The sequence below is a fragment of the Garra rufa genome, chromosome 2 (genome assembly GCF_049309525.1).
Source record: "Garra rufa chromosome 2, GarRuf1.0, whole genome shotgun sequence".
Taxonomy (NCBI): domain Eukaryota; kingdom Metazoa; phylum Chordata; class Actinopteri; order Cypriniformes; family Cyprinidae; genus Garra; species Garra rufa.
Genome location: NC_133362.1, coordinates 71,624,111 through 71,643,531, shown reverse-complemented (window position 1 = coordinate 71,643,531; position 19,421 = coordinate 71,624,111). Strand labels below are relative to the sequence as shown.

Sequence of the window (19,421 nt, the reverse complement as noted above, 5' to 3'; positions counted from 1 at the left end):
AATACCACAGTTCCATTGGCATTCTTTATTTTTCATGAAAGAATTGTACATATGTACATTTCATTAACCTTCAAAATTGCATTTATTTAATGAAATTAACAATATAACAATAACAATACGAAAAGGTGCCTTTATCTGGATTCGAACCCCGGTCTTGTTGATCGCCTGCAATAGGAAACAGTGTAATATAAATGCGCGATTTTCACACACAAAGAAACCTGAAAAAGTATCGTGGCGTGCAAGCTAAGGAAGTATTATGTTCCAACGTCACATTTCACTCTTTCTTTTCGTTATTTTTTCTCTTTCTTCTTCCCTTTCTCCTTTTCTTCCTTCCCCCTTTTCTTCCCTTCTTCCCCGTCTTTGACGGACTATTGCTCCCCATCTTGAACGCAGCGCCTTCGACCGCTCGGCCATCCTGACACGCTTGTGTGGTGGGAGATGACCGGTTGCGGCTACACCTACAGGCAAGGACAGTCTCATAATCTGAAGGTTGTGAGTTCGAGCCTCACACGGGGCAGCGTGGTGCTTTTTGATAGCTGAGAGCGCTTACACGACAGAGCGGGCTTCTCTGTTCCGGTCCGCCTGCTTGTCTCCTTCGCCTGAGGGAAAAAGGCCACAGCTCATCTGAAGGGTGGACAACATGACATTGCGGGAGAAACTGTGAGTTTCCAGGTAAATTCCCTAAATCCCATCCAGTGACATTGCATTCGGTCATAGGCCACCCTTTGACATACAGTATAATCAAAATTCAGTGTTCACACTGGGCTAATGCTGAATGAATGCAGGAATACCATCCCTGTTGTATTCATGTAACATGTGGCGGTGTTCTTGTGAGGTTTTCTTAAGGGTAATATCATGCTGGCATTGGAAATGAAATTCCCTATTAATGGGACGGCAAGCTTTCGTGAACCTTAAAGCAATGTTGCCTTCATCTTAAGGAAATAATGACCCGATTCTAATACGACATGACATAGTCTTTCAAGGCATTCTTTAAAAGTGCCTGCAACTTGGTATCGGGGAAGGAGTGACATCGCACGAACGATACAACGGATTAACTCTCAAGTTTAACGGAACGCCCGTCGGCATTACTGCCACTTTTTACTAATTCTGACGTCGACTGAAATGTGGTACTTTGGCAAAGTTAATGCTTGAATTCGGACTGAAACTCCCTGTCACTGGGAAGGCAAGCTTTTGTGAACCTTAAAGTAATGCTGTATTACTTTAATGAAGTGATGTGTTGACTAGATTCTAATACAGCTTCACATATTCTGCCAAATCAAGGCTTCGGAGAAAGCTGTTGCGATCAATGCGTCAGGGACACGCTTTTCTTGACGTGACACAAAGTTACAACCTTGCGGCTGAAGACCGTAGCTGCTTTCCATAGCTGAAACTTAAGTCTGTCAGAAGTGGGATTCGAACCCACGCCTCCAGGGGAGACTGCGACCTGAACGCAGCGCCTTAGACCGCTCGGCCATCCTGACACGCTTGTGTGGTGGGAGATGACCGGTTGCAGCTACACCTACAGGCAAGGACAGAGAAGCCAGTTCTTTGCTGTTCAGACCGGTCAACCCACCGGCCTCATTGGCGCAGTTGGGCAGCGTGTTAGTCTCATAATCCGAAGGATCCCTTCCGCCTGCTTGTCCCGTTTCTCCTGAGTCAAAAGGCCACAGCTCCTCTGGAGGGCGGGCGACATGACGTTTTGTGAGAAACTGTGAGGTTCCAGGTAAATTCCCTGACTCCCACCCAGTCCTAGACCAACCGTTGATATACAGTGTAATCGAAATTCAGTGGTCATGCTGGGCTAATGCTAAATGAATGCAGTAATAGCATGCCTGTCATATTCATGTAACATGTGGCAGTGTCCTTGTGAGGCTTTCTTGAGGTTAGTATCATGCTGGCATTCGATGAAATGAAAGTACATGTCATTGGGAAGACAAGCTTTCATAAACCTAAAGTCCGGGACACACCAAGCCGTCGGTGAAGCGCGTCGGTTTGGTGTGTTCCCCACGTTGGCTTTCGTCGGCCACAGTTTGCCCGATTCAACATGTTGATAGTTTTTGTTTTCAACATGTTGAATCGCCGTCGGGCTTGTCGCTAAACCAAGAGCTGACAGTGCCAGGGCCATTTGCTGATTGTCAGACATCTTTACAAAACTGAATATCGCTGTGGTGAGCGATGAAGTAAATGCTTCGGAAACGCTGATTTGTTTACACAGGCAACACTACTTCAGGGTTCTCTTCTTGGAATGAAAATACAGACTACTGCCATCTGCAGGTACGCAATGGTATATCTCCTCACGCATGCGAAGAAAACACCTTCTAGTTTGTAGTCAAGTTTTGTCAGTTCGGTGTGTTCGAGCTCAGTTTAATTGCAGGAGAAACTGTAAGTTTCCAGGTAAATTCCCTAAATCCCATCCAGCGACATTGCATTCGGTCATAGGCCACCCTTTGACATACAGTATAATCAAAATTCAGTGTTCACACTGGGCTAATGCTGAATGAATGCAGGAATACCATACCTGTCGTATTCATGTAACATGTGGCGTTGTTCTTGTGAGGTTTTCTTAAGGGTAATATGCTGGCATTGGAAATGAAATTCCCTATTAATGGGACGGCAAGCTTTCGTGAACCTTAAAGCAATGTTGCCTTCATCTTAAGGAAATATTGACCCGATTCTAATACGACATGACATAGTCTTTCAAGGCATTCTTTAAAAGTGCCTGCAACTTGGTATCGGGGAAGGAGTGACGTCGCACGAACGATACAACGGATTAACTCTCAAGTTTAACGGAACACCCGTCGGCATTACTGCCACTTTTTAATAATTCTGACGTCGACTGAAATGTGGTGCTTTGGCAAGGTTAATGCCCTGCTGGACAATTCGGACTGAAACTCCCTGTCACTGGGAAGGCAAGCTTTCGTGAACCTTAAAGTAATGCTGTATTACTTTAATGAAGTGAAGTGTTGACTAGATTCTAATACAGTTGACAGCTTCACATATTCTGCCAAATCAAGGCTTCGGAGAAAGCTGTTGCGATCAATGCGTCAGGGACACGCTTTTCTTGACGTGACACAAGGCAAAGTTACAGCCTTGCGGCTGAAGGCCGTAGCTGTTGTCCGTGCTGAAACTTAAGTCTGTCTGAAGTGGGATTCGAACCCACACCTCCAGGGGAAACTGCGACCTGAACGCAGCGCCTTAGACCACTCGGCCATCCTGACACGCTTGTGTGGTGGGAGATGACCGGTTGCGGCTGCACCTACAGGCAAGGACAGAGAAGCTAGTTCTTCGCTGTTCAGACCGGTCAACCCACCGGCTTCATTGGCGCAGTTGGGCAGCGTGTCAGTCTCATAATCCGAAGGATCCCTTCCGCCTGCTTGTACCGTTTCTCCTGAGTCGAAAGGCTACAGCTCCTCTGGAGGGCGGGCGACACAACGTTTTGTGAGAAACTGTGAGGTTCCAGGTAAATTCCTTGACTCCCACCCAGTCCTAGATCAACCGTTGATATACAGTGTAATCGAAATTCAGTGGTCATGCTGGGCTAATGCTGAATGAATGCAGTAATAGCATGCCTGTCATATTCATGTAACATGTGGCAGTGTCCTTGTGAGGCTTTCTTGAGGTTAGTATCATGCTGGCATTCGATGAAATTAAATTACATGTCATTGGGAAGAAAAGCTTTCGTAAACCTAAAGGCCGGGACACACCAAGCCGACGATCGGCCGCGTGGCCTCATCGGGCAGTTGGTGGGCGTCGGTGAAGCGCGTCGGTTCGGTGTGTTCCCCATGTCGGCTCTCGCCGGCTTTCGTCGGGCTCGCGTCGGCCACAGTTTGCCCAATTCAACATGTTGAATCGACGTCGGGCTTGTCGGGGTCGTCTGGGAAAGAGAGCGCTCTGATTGGCTGTTCAGACATCGAATCAGAGTGCGTGGAGGACTTGAACGTGAAGTGATGTTACACGCAAAGGAAGGATTCAAGAGGGAACCGGCTCGCTGTCATCATTTCGCAATTCACATTCATGTATATATTCATACTAATACACATACATATAGGACACAAAAACTATCAAGCCTGTTAACTTGAATTAATTGTAAGATTAAGGCTGCTGCCATTTAATAGGACTTATGAACAAGGTATAAAATTGTAAACAAATATATGAATATGAATTGCAAAAAAATATATGATTTAATGATATATTTGCTGTGTACACAACGTTCGTTATGTTTGAACGATAGAAGTGGCCTGGGCATCCAGAATTTTGGTCAGGTCAGATGAGGCAGGAAATACTCTGCCAATGTATGTGAATGGCAGAACATTGAGACACTTGTTGGGGACGATTGTACTGAAAAGTGAACCTTGATACATGCAGCATCTATGGTTAGAAATCCACAAAGATCGTGAAGGAGCAGAAGTTCAACAGCAGGAGTTGGTGCGATCACTGGTTAACCACTTTATATAAAGACAAAAGAGACAATGGAGAATAAGGTAGTTGTAAATGAGGAGCTCTTTTCCAAAATGCTATAAATCCATTTTAATAGTTTTCAGAAAAATAACATTTTTTGCCTAAACCCATATATTTTGTTTATATTCAATTTATCCTATTTAAATGGTCTGTTGGCTCATTCTGAACATGTTAAACAATGATTGTTAAATGAAACAACAATATTGTCGATAATACATTCAAAGTTTATTTTTTATTTTTTCAAAACGCTACAAATCCATTCTTTTTTTTTCTAAAATATTGCTCGTTTATGTCCTAAAAAAAACAAGAAAACATGCAACATATGGCATAAGGGACTCATACTATAAATTAATATAAATCTTTATTTTTAATGTCAGTCTTTTCATTTGTTTAGACTTTCAGATGCTGCCTTTCCACTTGCGTTATGTCCAGGAGAAGTATGGTCCAGTCCTTGTAAACCTTGTTTGGTCTTTCATAAAACAAAATTTATCATCAGCTTTTAGTTTGCGTGGTTTAGTTTGAAAACTCCGGTGTTGCGATTCATTGTAAATGGACCAAAACTTTTGGAGAATTTTGAAAACGAAAGCGTGGCTGTCCACATTCTCTCTGCGTATCCTTGATGACCGACAGTGTAAACAATCACATCTTGATCGTTGCTGTACCCATAGATATGTAGAAATTAACTCAAATTTAATTTTGATTCGGATATAGAATCGAATCTAAACTTCAGGGAAATCAATTTAGAATTAATAGTTTATATTTCCTGACCGGTCGTCCACTGAATCGGTCAAATCAATACACTTTATCAATTCCAAAGTCTATTCACGCTCATTGGCAGGAGCGTAAATAAACTTAAATATTAATTTGGGAAACTAAAGCCAGGTAGCTTGATCTAGGCAAAATAGTACTTTGTGAACACAAAAGGCAAGACAATTCTCTCAATGAAAACAATGATTTATTGAAAACTACACTAGGATTACAAAGCTAAACTACTCAAAACACGAACACACACACACACACATTCACACGCACACTCATACAGTTTCAGAGATGGGATTTTATGAGTTTTGAGAAAACCCAAGACTTGTTATGTTACCGTTACTAGCTTCTCAAATCACAACCTCAGAAAGTCATCAAGCAGAGATCTAACTTAAACAAAACGCACCAGATTTCAACAAGAAATGGGAGACCTTGTTTACTTGCTCTTGGCTGGAATGGGGATTCCGTCCGGGCTGGAGGCTCGTCTCAGAGGATGACTTGGTTGGTTGGTTGCTAGTCGGTCTTTCGGGATGACGTCTTTGGGAATTCCTCAGGATGAGGGTTGGACAACCGGAGTTGCTCTCAGAGTTCGATTGGCGCCTGGGTTGCGAGGCGCGCAGGCTCTGAAGGTTTCAAATCGAGATGCGAAAGTCTTTTGTAGTTTCTTGTGAGTTCTGGAGGGCAAGAATGCCTTGCAGTTGGAACGAGCAAGCGATCTTCGGCAGAGAAAGTTTAGAGTCTTTCAGGATGTTTCCAGGGCTCTTCTCGCTCAGTTCGGTCAGTTCAAGTCAGCACTTCAAGCACAATTCAAGCCCGCGCTTCAAGCACAATTCAAGCCAAATTTCTGGTTCGGGTCAGTAAGTTTTAAAGGGTCTTTCTAAGCACAACCCCGAGGGCTGCGAACCAATGGGGTGGCCACGGGGCGGGGTCCCGCACCCATGCCACTCCTCCTGGCATGTAATTTTATTTGGGATATAGATTTCTCTGCGATTTAGTTATTAACTTCTGTTAACTAGCGTAATGCATACAATACACACAAAATGAAATTCTCATTCACTCAGACAACCTGCAGTCGTTATGATCTTTCGAAAGAGACTAAATACAGAACTATAAGGTTACACATGGGATACACGCTAAATAACTTGATTAATTAAGGCACAAGGTATAGTAAAGTACATGAATACACAACACCCATTGACATACAGAAAGGAGGGTGTCCTATCCTTTTGCATAGTAAGTTCGAGTGATCGAAATAGCGTTCTTGGTTTCTTTTTCTCCTGTATCATATTTGTCCGCACATTCTTTGCGCGGTGGGGTATTTCTGGGTTTTGAGTGGAAACCCCACGCTGCTTGAGCGGAGGTCAGTAAGAGTTCGGCGGGCCAGAACGGGCAATCTGGAATCGATCAATGTTCTTTGTTTATTCGTGACTCAGTTTATGATGGTCTCGGCCAAAGTGCGCGAGACAACTGGCTCTTGGTGGAATGTCGAGGGGGAGACGATCTTTGGGGAATTGTCCTTTTCCGGGAGTTTCACCAGGATCAAAAGATTGTAGCCATGAATTAGCGATTAGCTAGTTTGCGCCGAACACAAATCACCGTTGTCTCCCTAATGGGATTAAGTTTATGGCCGCTCTGTTCCCTGCGGCGTAGCAAACGGACCATCGGGTAGACATCGTGACGCCAGTGTTTTCGCGCCGTTTCGGCAAATGGTTCAGACAAAAGAATCTTGATCTTCACATGGAGTATGGAGATTTGTTCATTACTTATGGTTTTGCGTAACTAAAATCCTACAGATATGTATAAGTAGATTCCCCTTTCGGCCGCTTCAAGCATGTCCTTCATCTAAACAATAGGGAATCTACCTATATAAGCTACCCGCTAATGTAGACGTAGTGATGAACCTTCTTTTTTGTTTTGTCTTTGTCTAGTCTGCGTTTTCTAACCACAGGTGCAGTTATCACTGCCTCATCCAGACCATCAGAATTGTTAATCGAGTTTAAAGCTCTCATTTTGAAGACGTAACATCTCTCGCTTCAGAGCGCCGCCATGTTAGATTGCGTCGAACGCTCGCCGAATTCTTATTGGTCGAGAGGATATATCGCATTTATCGCATTCGTGGGTGTCGCCTTGCCGGCCTGTGGGTGTCGCTGTTTCGCTGTTTCCCTGCTTCCAGTCTGCCTTGCTGCAGAGTGGTCTGTTTGTTTGTAGCTCTCTGCAGCTTCGTTTTTCTACTGGATTTTCTACTGGATTCTCTATCTTATTGTTAATTCTGCCGTTTTAAATTGATAGATATAGCTTAACTTAATTTCTGGTCTTATCCATCAAACTAATCTGACTAATTTGATTGTTCGCCTTACTCTATAATCACGAGTGCAGCGCGTTAGCATTCCATAGCCGGTTAATTTGCCGCTCGCACTCCATTCACGCTTTTAACTCTTGTTTACTATTTTTAGCATTGCGCTGGCCGGTTAACTTGCCATCTGCGTTCCATTCACGTTTTTATTTTTTTTCTCGTGTTTAATATCGTTAGTACTCTTTTAGCCGGTTCCGTTCCGTTTTTTCTCCCCCTGATCTGTTCTTCAGGAACTCTAACAACATTGGTAAGTTGAAATCATTCTACAATCACGGTGAGTAATGGCTTCTTCTCCTACTATTGTTGTCTGCACTGCTTGCCACATGTATAGCTTATCTATCTCTGTCAGCAGTGAGCCTTATACATGTGATAAATGCAGGAATATAGTCAGGCTGACAGAGAAGATTTCAGAACTAGAGTCACGCATCCAAACTTTAATAGAGGATAGTAAGAATGTGAGGGCCTTAGATACGGTTTTGGATGTGACTAGCTCAGAAAGCCCTGTACATTGTTCGGTTCCGGTAACAACGCCCATGCAGCAGGGCAATTGGGTGACTGTGAGGCGGCATAGTCGCGGGTCAAAACACCGCTCTTCCGTTCCGATCAGAACATCAAACAGGTTCTCCCCACTCAGTGACGCACCCACTGAGAAACCTGATGAATGTGCTCTAGTAATTGGCGATTCTATTGTACGGAACGTGAAAATAGAGACACCAGCCACCATAGTCCAATGTTTACCGGGAGCCAGAGCGCCTGACATCTTGGCAAATTTAAAAGTGCTGGCTAATGCTAAACGTAAATTCAGTAAGATTGTTATTCACGTCGGCGCTAATGATGTTCGACTTCGCCAGTCGGAGATCACTAAAAATACTGTTAAAGAGGTGTGTGAACTTGCAAGTACGATGTCAGACACTGTAATATGCTCTGGTCCCCTCCCGGCTTACCGTGGTGATGAGATACATAGTAGATTGTCATCGTTAACCGGCTGGATGTCAAAGTGGTGCCCGCGAAATAACATAGGTTTCATAGACAATTGGACAAGCTTTTGGGGCAGACCTGACCTGTTGAAAAGAGATGGTCTTCATCCCTCCGGATGTGGAGCATCTCTTCTATCTAGAAATATGGCACATAGTCTTAGAGTTTGCACTTGACTAACTGGGGCCCAGGTCAGGAAGCAGACAGACTGGCTAAACCGACCGTCTGCTAGCCGCCTCACGTCACAGAAATCAGTTATTTCTCAGCACATAGAGACCCTTTCACCTAGATATCACACTATAGAGACTGTGTCTGTTCCCCGAGCAAAAAAATACAAAAAACGCCTGAATCAAATCAAGACTAACAATTTAATTGATGTTCAACAAATAAAAAATATATATAATACAGAGAAACAATTGATAAAGCTTGGCTTATTGAATATCAGGTCCCTTTCTACGAAAGCACTTTTTGTAAATGATATGATCACTGATCATAACCTAGATGTGCTCTGTTTGACAGAAACCTGGCTAAAACCAGACGATTACATTATTTTAAACGAGTCCACCCCCCAAGATTACTGTTATAAACATGAACCGCGTCTAAAAGGTAAAGGAGGAGGTGTTTCTACTATTTATAGCAGTATTCTCAATGTCTGTCAGAGAACGGGCTTCAAATATAACTCGTTTGAAGTTATGGTGCTTCATATAGCATTATCCAGAGAAACAAGTACTAATGATAAAACCCCTGTGACGTTTGTGCTAGCTACTGTATACAGGCCACCAGGGCACCATACAGACTTTATTAAAGAATTTGCTGATTTTCTATCCGAATTAGTGCTGGCCGCAGATAAAGTCTTAATAGCGGGTGATTTTAACATCCATGTTGATAATGAAAAAGATGCATTAGGAACAGCATTTATAGATATTTTGAACTCTATTGGGGTTAGACAACACGTGTCAGGTCCTACTCATTGCCGAAATCATACTCTAGATTTAATACTGTCACATGGAATTGATGTTAATGGCGTTAAAATTCTGCAGCAAAGCGATATCTCAGATCATTATCTAGTCTCTTGTATAATCCAGATAGCTAAAACTGTTAATTCAATTCCTTGCTACAAATACGGTAGAACCATCACTTCTACTACAAAAGACTGCTTTGTAAGTAATCTTCCTGACTTATCTGAATTCCTCAGCATATCCAATAGCTCAGAAAAACATGATGATGTAATAGAAACTATGGACTCTCTCTTTTCTAGCACTTTAGATACAGTTGCTCCAGTGCGCCTAAAAAAGATTAAGAAAAACAGTGTAACACCGTGGTATAACGATCATACTCGCGCCCTAAAGAGAAAAGCACGAAAAATGGAACGCAGCTGGAGGAAAACAAAACTAGAGGTTTTTCGTACTGCTTGGCGTGAATGTAATTTATCTTATAGGAAAGCATTAAAAACTGCCAGATCGGATTACTTTTCATCTCTCTTAGAAGAAAACAAACATAACCCTAGGTATTTGTTCAATACTGTGGTTAAATTAACTAAAAATATAGCAGCAACAGGTTTAGACATTTCCCAAAAGCACAGCAGTAATGACTTTATGACATACTTTACCTCCAAGATAGACACTATTAGAGATAAAATTGTAACCATACAGCCGCCCGCTACAGTATCGCATCAGATAGTGCGTTGTAGATCTCCTGAGGAACAATTCCATTCATTCTCTATTATAGGAGAGGAAGAATTGTATAAACTTGTTAAATCATCTAAACCTACAACATGTATGTTAGACCCTATTCCATCTAATCTACTAAAGGAGGTACTTCCAGAAGTCATAGATCCTCTTCTGAATATTATTAATTCGTCACTATCATTAGGATATGTTCCCAAAACCTTCAAACTGGCTGTTATTAAGCCACTCATTAAAAAACCACAACTTGACCCCTATGAATTAATTAACTACAGACCAATTTCGAATCTTCCTTTTCTGTCAAAGATACTAGAAAAGGTAGTATCCTCACAATTATGCTCCTTCTTAGAGAAAAATGGTATCTGTGAGGATTTCCAGTCAGGTTTTAGACCATATCATAGTACTGAGACTGCTCTAATTAGAGTAACAAATGACCTGCTATTGTCAAGTGATCGTGGTTGCATCTCTCTATTAGTGCTACTGGATCTTAGTGCTGCGTTTGATACTATTGACCACAACATTCTTTTAAATAGACTTGAAAATTATGTAGGCATTAGTGGTAGTGCACTGGCATGGTTCAAATCGTACTTATCTGACCGTCATCAGTTTGTGGCAATAAATGAAGAGGTATCATTTAGATCGCAAGTGCAGTATGGAGTACCTCAAGGCTCAGTACTAGGGCCATTACTTTTTACACTTTACATGTTACCCTTGGGAGATATCATCAGGAAACATGGTGTTAGCTTTCATTGTTACGCTGATGATACTCAGCTCTATATTTCTTCGCAGCCCGGCAAAACATATCCATTCGAAAAACTAACAGAATGCATAGCTGATATTAAAAACTGGATGGCGAATAACTTCTTACTGTTAAATTCTGAAAAAACAGAGGTATTAATTATTGGACCTAAAACCTCCACAAGTAATAACCTAAAACACAGTCTAATACTAGATGGCTGCTCTGTAAATTCGTCATCATCAGTTAGGAACCTAGGCGTCCTATTCGATAGCAATCTCTCCTTTGAAAGCCACATTTCTAGCATCTGCAAAACCGCATTTTTCCATCTTAAAAATATATCGAAATTACGACCTATGCTATCAATGTCAAATGCTGAAACATTAATTCATGCGTTCATGACCTCAAGGATAGATTATTGTAATGCTTTATTGGGTGGTTGTTCTGCACGCTTAATAAACAAACTCCAGCTGGTCCAAAATGCAGCAGCTAGAGTTCTTACTAGAACCAGAAAGTATGAGCATATTAGCCCGGTTCTGTCAGCATTGCATTGGCTCCCTATAAAACATCGTATAGATTTTAAAATCTTGCTAATTACTTATAAAGCCCTCAATGGTTTAGCTCCTCAGTACTTGAACGAGCTCCTATCGTATTATAGTCCTTCACGTCCGCTGCGTTCTCAAAATTCTGGCAATTTGATAATACCTAGAATATCAAAATCAACTGCGGGTGGCAGATCATTTTCTTATCTAGCGCCTAAACTCTGGAACAATCTACCTAACACTGTTCGGGAGGCAGACACACTCTGACAGTTTAAATCTAGATTAAAGACACATCTCTTTAACCTGGCTTACACATAAAATCATTAACACATTCCTATAATTCAAATCCGTTAAAGGATTGTTAGGCTGCATTAATTAGGTCAACCGGAACCGAAAACACCTCCCATAACACCTGATGCACTCGCTGCATCGTAAAAAGAATGGCATCTACGCTAATATTAGTCTGTTTCATTCTTATTCCGAGGTCACCGTAGCCTCCAGACCCAGCCTGTATCCGGATCAGATGGTCACTCCAGTCCCCCGGATCCAGTCTGTACCCAGCTTAGATCATGGATCACCACCTGGAGATGACTTCAATAGCCGTGGATGTCAACCAGATGAGCTCCAAGGCGGATCATCAATAAAGACCTCGCCAACCTTGACGGCCATCGGTGCTACACCATGGGATCCTGATGAGTTCTCTACAATCAGACATTGGTACAAACTGTTGTTTGGTCTGGCCAGAGGAGAACTGGTCCCCCGACTGAGCCTGGTTTCTCCCAAGGTTTTTTTTCTCCATCTCTGTCACCTGTGGAGTTTTGGTTCCTTGCCGCTGTCGCCTCTGGCTTGCTTAGTTGGGGACATTTTCCAGCGATATCGTATACTATTTGAACTGAACTGACAATGATATCACTGAATTCATTGATGAACTGCCTTAACTGAAAAGGCCTTTAACTGATTGTTACAATAATGCGTTACTTACACACTATGGTGCTGTTTAAATACTGTGCAGTTGCTTTGACACAATCTGTATTGTAAAAGGCGCTATATAAATAAAGGTGACTTGACTTGACTTGACTTCTCAAATACTGAGGCTTCTGGTCTCCGAATGGAGGCGTGGGTTCAAATCCCACTTCTGACAATAACTTTTCAGAAGCCCGAAAAAATGACATCTACGACTTAAGCAATATAGAATATGTTCTCAGATTTTAAATGTGGCAAATATCTATCACTTGATGAAAACTCAGACTTTTGGATTCCCATTAGTTTATTAATTGCGCCGATACTTACAGCATAGTTGTCGTTCTGGTCTCAGATTTTAAATGTGGCAAATATCTATCACTTGATGAAAACTCAGACTTTTGGATTCCCATTAGTTTATTAATTGCACCGATACTTACAGCACAGCTGTCGTACTGTCAGGATGGCCGAGCGGTCTAAGGCGCCAGACTCAAGGGTTTCAACCTTCTCAAATACTGAGACTTCTGGTCTCCGAATGGAGGCGAGGGTTCAAATCCCACTTCTGACAACTATTTTTCAGGAGCCTGAAAAAATGTCATAAATGACTTAAGCAATATAGAATATGTTCTTAGATATTAAATATGGCAAATATCTGTCACTTGACGAAAGCTCAGACTTTTGGATTCCCATTAGTTTATTAATTGCACCGATACTTACAGCACAGCTGTCGTACTGTCAGGATGGCCGAGCGGTCTAAGGCGCCAGACTCAAGGGTTTCGACCTTCTCAAATACTGAGGCTTCTGGTCTCCGAATGGAGGCGTGGGTTCAAATTCCACTTCTGACAACAACTTTTCAGAAACCTGAAAAAAATCCATATATCATTATATGTCACTTAAGCAACATAGTATGTGTTTCAGATATTAAATATGGCAAATATCAACCACTTGAAGAAAACTCTGACTTTTGGATTCCCATTAGTTTATTAATTGCACCGATACTTACAGCACAGCTGTCGTACTGTCAGGATGGCCGAGCAGTCTAAGGCGCCAGACTCAAGGGTTTCAACCTTCTCAAACACTGAGGCTTCTGGTCTCCGAATGGAGGCGTGGGTTCAAATCCCACTTCTGACAACTATTTTTCAGGAGCCCGAAAAAATGTCATAAATGACTTAAGCAATATAGAATATGTTCTTAGATATTAAATATGGCAAATATCTGTCACTTGACGAAAGCTCAGTCTTTTGGATTCCCATTAGTTTATTAATTGCACCGATACTTACAGCACAGCTGTCGTACTGTCAGGATGGCCGAGCGGTCTAAGGCGCCAGGCTCAAGGGTTTCAACCTTCTCAAATACTGAGGCTTCTGGGGCCTCATGTATCAACGCTGCGTACGCACAAAAACTTTGCTTACGCCAGTTTTCACGCTCACGGTCGGATTTATTAACAGTGAAATTAACGTGAGAATGTGCGTTGATCCACGCCAACTCCATGTCTGGCGTACGTGTATTTTTTGTGCGTGTGTTTGTTTTATTTCCCTTGGCGACTCCTAGAGGCAATTATTTTAAATTGCACACTACAAAGTATCGCACCAACACATGTGAAAAACATTGCTATTAATTTATAATTGATAAAATGGGTTAATTGAGACAATATTTTTCTACCAATTATGTGATTTAGAACATATAAAAGCATTTGCAAATGTATACATCCCTTAGTCTATGGCAATGGCAGTGTTGGCCTTATTGGAGGACATTGTCAATGGCCAAATCCGAAGGGAACGCGTTTTTAGGGATCACAGTGATTTTCTGGCCCACGATGATGACTGGCTTATTAGCCGTTTCAGATTTCCAAGAGCTATCCTCTTGGAGCTCTGTGCTGAGTTGGGTCCAAATTTGGAAAGAGAGACAGCGAGGAGCCACGCATTACCCGTTCCCTTACAGGTGCTGACAACGCTTGGTTTCCTGGCAACTGGTTCTTTCCAAAGGGAACTGGCAGACCGCTCGGGGTTAAGCCAGTCGTCTTTGAGTCGTGCAATGCCAGCTGTATGGGACGGGATCATCCGCATGTCTAGCAGGTATATAAGGTTTCCATACCATGCAGTTGACCAGCCAAACATTAAAGCGCAATTTGCAGCGATCGCCGGTTTTCCTAATGTAATCGGAGCGATCGACTGCACGCACATTGCTATAAAGGCGCCATCTGAAGACGAATTTGCATACGTGAATCGGAAACATTTCCATTCAATAAATGTGTAAATAATATGTGATGCTCAAATGCGCCTAACAAATATTGTGGCAAGGTGGCCTGGGTCAACCCATGATTCATTCATCCTCACAAACAGCATGGTTGGGATGAGGCTCCAAGGTGGCAGGGTGCGAGATGGGTGGCTTCTTGGTGAGTGAGGTATTTAAAGAAATTATTCCAGCTGAGTTTTAATTTATTGAGCGTAATTATTTAACTGCATATCAGGAGACCGCGGTTATCCATTAAAGACGTGGCTGTTAACCCCCCTCAACAACCCACAAACTGACCAAGAGCGCAGATACAATGATGCCCATTCTCACACTCGGTCAGTTGTAGAGCGGGCGATTGGGCAGCTGAAATGCCGGTGGCGCTGCCTTGATAAGAGTGGAGGGGTGCTGTTATACCGCCCTAATAAAGTGTGCCGCATCGTGCTGGCCTGTGGTGTGCTGCACAATGTCGCGCACAGACATGGCATACCTCTTGGTGAGGAAGTGGCACCGCCAGATGACCCAGACCCAGGACCAGCGTTCATACAGCCCAACCAAGAAGCCATTCAAGCCCGCCAACGTGTGGTTGGGGCAATATAAAAGGTAATCAGAGACAACATTTATTTTTTGACCAATTCCTTTAATGACTGGCTTATGTCTGTGAGTGCATCAGTTATATTTTTTAGGTGACTGTTAACTTCTCCAATGGCCCTAACAATTTGCTGTTGTGACTCCAGAACAGCATGCGTCAAGACGCGGCCTGACGGACGAGCCTCAGCACTGGGGGGAGCGTTGGAAATGCCGGAGACACTGGGTCCTGGCTGCTCAGGAGGCAATGACTCCGAGTGCGTGCCAGTGGATGTTCCTGCACCATCTAAGTTTAAATAAAAACAAGCACGTTAACTGATATTTGAGTCCATTTTTTTATGGGTACACGCATATTTATAAATGCAACGGATACATAAATTAAAGTCTCCTATGTACCGCTACATTGCATGTATTGGAAACTTAAATGTAAACTGGTATGTTTACCAAAGTTAAGACATAAAATGAGAAGTTACCTTCGTGGGGTTCTTCTAATACATCCGTGTCTCCCACAGACACGGATACTACTCCAGAAAGTAAAGTGTCGCCCACAATTGAGGCAACTCTCTCCTCAAAGGGTGTTAGTTCAGCATCCCCTGTTCCCCCGCCTGTTCGGTTCACACTTTGACGGTGCGCCGCTGTTCTCCTCTTAACCTGCACCTTAACGTCGGACCATTTCTTTTTTAATTCGGTCACAGTGCGATGTTCAGACCCCACTGCGTTAACCGCGTCAGCTAAACTCTCCCACTCTATTTTTTTTCTTTTGTTATTAATTCCGGAGGACAAACTTGCAAATAACACAGTTTTCCTGCGCTCTACCTCCGATAGGAGCACCTCCAATTCACATTCTGTGAAGTTTCTCTTCTTGCTTGCTTTTGCCATTGCTTTTTCGTTTGGTTTTGCCAAATTGGAGTCATTACCATATTTATACGGGGGAGGAGGCAGGGAGGGGTTTTGCGCACAAAAACTTTGCTTACGCCAGTTTTCACGCTCACGGTCGGATTTACTAACAGTGAAATTAACGTGAGAATGTGCGTTGATCCACGCCAACTCCATGTCTGGCGTACGTGTATTTTTTGTGCGTGTGTTTGTTTTATTTCCCTTGGCGACTCCTAGAGGCAATTATTTTAAAATTATTTTAAATGTGAAAAACATTGCTATTAATTTATAATTGATAAAATGGGTTAATTGAGACAATATTTTTCTACCAATTATGTGATTTAGAACATATAAAAGCATTTGCAAATGTATACATCCCTTAGTCTATGGCAATGGCAGTGTTGGCCTTATTGGAGGACATTGTCAATGGCCAAATCCGAAGGGAACGCGTTTTTAGGGATCACAGTGATTTTCTGGCCCACGATGATAACTGGCTTATAAACTGTTTCAGATTTCCAAGAGCTATCCTCTTGGAGCTCTTTGCTGAGTTGGGTCCAAATTTGGAGACAGCGAGGAGCCACGCATTACCCGTTCCCTTACAGGTGCTGATAACGCTTGGTTTCCTGGCAAATTGTTCTTTCCAAAGGGAACTGGCAGATCGCTCGGGGTTAAGCCAGTCGTCTTTGAGCCAGCTGTATGGGACGGGATCATCCGCATGTCTAGCAGGTAGGGGAGAGCGGGGCACAACCTAACGCGGGGTTAATTGTAACACGCGTGGTTTAAATATTTCCACACATGCTAGCATAACCAAATTTACGGTGTTTACTAGTTGCCATAGCAACACTATGCAGAGAAAAAAGAGCGCCAGAATTCAAAAGCCTTTTGAAGATATCGCTGAATATTTATTTTACCATAGTAAAAGTACATTTCTGGCTGAAGTAAACTTTTCATTTCAGTTTTTAATATTCATTTAAAATTAGACAAATCTGCTATTATTTTAATCTCCAATTTGTTATTTATCAGTTTAGATGGTTTATTAATGCTTCGCAAACCAGCAGAAGACACTAACCTGTTTTATATTCCAGTCGCGCAGCTGGGGAAAGATGTAACACTGTGTTACAATATTCCCCGCTGTTATTAAACTATGCTATTCTGTGACATTAGCGGTGCAGTTTACACGATTTACTTCTAAGGATTTTGATAAGAGACCTCAAGAAACAGGTGAATAAAGGCTGACAATCAATGTTTAATGTTCAGAAGTTATTATTTCAAGTAATGTAAAGCATTTTGGCTGGTTTATGTGTGTCGTGTTCTATGAGAGCTGTGTGTGGAGGAGTGGAGTGTTCTTCTGAATGTCTAAATGTGTTTCATCTATCTGTCCACATTGTTTTGAACTACTGTACAGCTGTGTGTTGCGATCAAAGCCGTTCAAAGCATTGTTGCGATGTGTTCATTTTCAAACTCCAAAATTCGATTATTATTTTTTTTTTTTAAACGTCATTACTTCATTTGAAAAAGTTAACACATGTATTTTACTGACAAAATATTTTAGTTTGTTGTGTATATTTATTTCATTCAATCAGATAACATTTTAAGCTGTCATATGGTCGTGTTACAACGTGCCCCTCAGATGTTACAATGTACCCCACCTACGGGGCATGTTGTCACGTTTCACTTCCTTTCTTTTGAGGCAAATAACGAAAAACGTATACACTGTAAATATGAAACAAAGCGATATATTTGTACTAGACAAGTGTGAAAATAACGTGGATAAAGAATTGTACTCTGAACCCCACGTGGATTTACATAAACCGCGAAATTCAAAAAGTGTTAGGTTGTGCCCCGCTCTCCCCTATATAAGATTTCCATACCATGCAGTTGACCAGCCAAACAAAGCTCAATTTGCAGCGATCACCGGTTTTCCTAATGTAAGCGCAAGCGATCGACTGCACGGACATTGCTATAAAGGCGCCATCTGAAGAACAATTTGGATACGTGAATCGGAAACAGCTAAGTTTTACTTTATTTTATTTTATTGAGCGTAATTATTTAACTGCATATCAGGAGACCGCGGTTATCCATTAAAGACGTGGCTGTTAACCCCCCTCAACAACCCACAAACTGACCAAGAGCGCAGATACAATGATGCCCATTCTCGCACTTGTAGAGCGGGCGATTGGGCAGCTGAAATGCCGGTGGCACCAGAGCCGTGCACAGACCTTTTGAGGGGCATGTGCTGAAACTGAAAAAAGGGCACCCCCCCCCCCCAACCCCTCCACCACCACCAAAAAAAATAACACACAATAATATTCTTATTTTATATTTAATTAGTATTAATAACTTTTATACAGATAATATACATATAGAGGGTATGTAAATATCTTATGTGTATAATATATATATATATATATATATATATATATATATATATTATGTAAACTAATTCAAACAACAACACTGCGATCCACTGGGATGTCCCTCTCAATGGCTATATAGGCTATATAATATGATGAAATGTTAATAAATTACATCATGTAAATTACAAGCATCAGCAAATTCAGCAGATAACCATAAAATCAAAATAGAAATTTCTTATTAAATATTTTACCTAGCTGACAAGGATCACTCGGTTGCTTTGTGTCAAACTAAATCACATTATGTCAACATCACACCGTGTGGTGAGGCATTATATGAACCTTTATATACATAGGCCTACTATTGTTTATTTCATAAAGACAACGTTGCACTTATTCAAACAAGATATTTTACCGTTACAAGACAACGATGTTCATCTGCTTGCGCTCTATGACTCTGACTGATGCGCTGAAACGTAGGCTAAGTCGCAGCGCTGTTCTCCACCTGCACCTTTACATCGGACCATTTCTTTTTTAATTCGTTCACAGTGCGATGTTCAAACCCCACTGCGTTAACCGCGTCAGCTAAACTCTCCCACTCTATTTTTTTTTTTTTTTACAAACTTGCAAATAACAGTTTTTCTCCGGTCTACCGGTGAGGAGCACCTTCAAATCACATTCTGTTAAGTTTCTCTTGCTTGCTTTTTCGTTTGGTTTTGCCAAAGTGGAGTCATTACCATATTAATACGGGGGAGGAGGCAGGGAGGGGTTTTGCGCTCGTGCATGTGCGCTCAATTTCACGTTAATTCGGATGTACAAAGAGATATGCGTGGAATTCCGCGTACGCAGTGTTTCATACATCTGATTTTTTTACTGCGTACGCACATTTACAGCTTTGTCCGT

General features: G+C 42.0%; 5 non-coding genes across 5 annotated transcripts; 3 read left to right on the top strand and 2 right to left on the bottom strand.

Moving 5' to 3' along the window:
- Nucleotides 1–1,398: 1,398 nt before the first annotated feature.
- On the bottom strand, nt 1,399–1,481 carry trnal-cag (transfer RNA leucine (anticodon CAG)). The gene has a single exon. It is a non-coding gene; the product is annotated as a tRNA-Leu (tRNA).
- A 1,654-nt stretch (nt 1,482–3,135) lies between these two features.
- On the bottom strand, nt 3,136–3,218 carry trnal-cag (transfer RNA leucine (anticodon CAG)). The gene has a single exon. It is a non-coding gene; the product is annotated as a tRNA-Leu (tRNA).
- Nucleotides 3,219–12,925: 9,707 nt separating this feature from the next.
- On the top strand, nt 12,926–13,036 carry trnal-caa (transfer RNA leucine (anticodon CAA)). The gene is made up of 2 exons: nt 12,926–12,963; nt 12,991–13,036. It is a non-coding gene; the product is annotated as a tRNA-Leu (tRNA).
- Nucleotides 13,037–13,202: 166 nt separating this feature from the next.
- On the top strand, nt 13,203–13,313 carry trnal-caa (transfer RNA leucine (anticodon CAA)). The gene is made up of 2 exons: nt 13,203–13,240; nt 13,268–13,313. It is a non-coding gene; the product is annotated as a tRNA-Leu (tRNA).
- Nucleotides 13,314–13,488: 175 nt separating this feature from the next.
- On the top strand, nt 13,489–13,599 carry trnal-caa (transfer RNA leucine (anticodon CAA)). The gene is made up of 2 exons: nt 13,489–13,526; nt 13,554–13,599. It is a non-coding gene; the product is annotated as a tRNA-Leu (tRNA).
- The last annotated feature ends 5,822 nt before the right edge of the window (nt 13,600–19,421 follow it).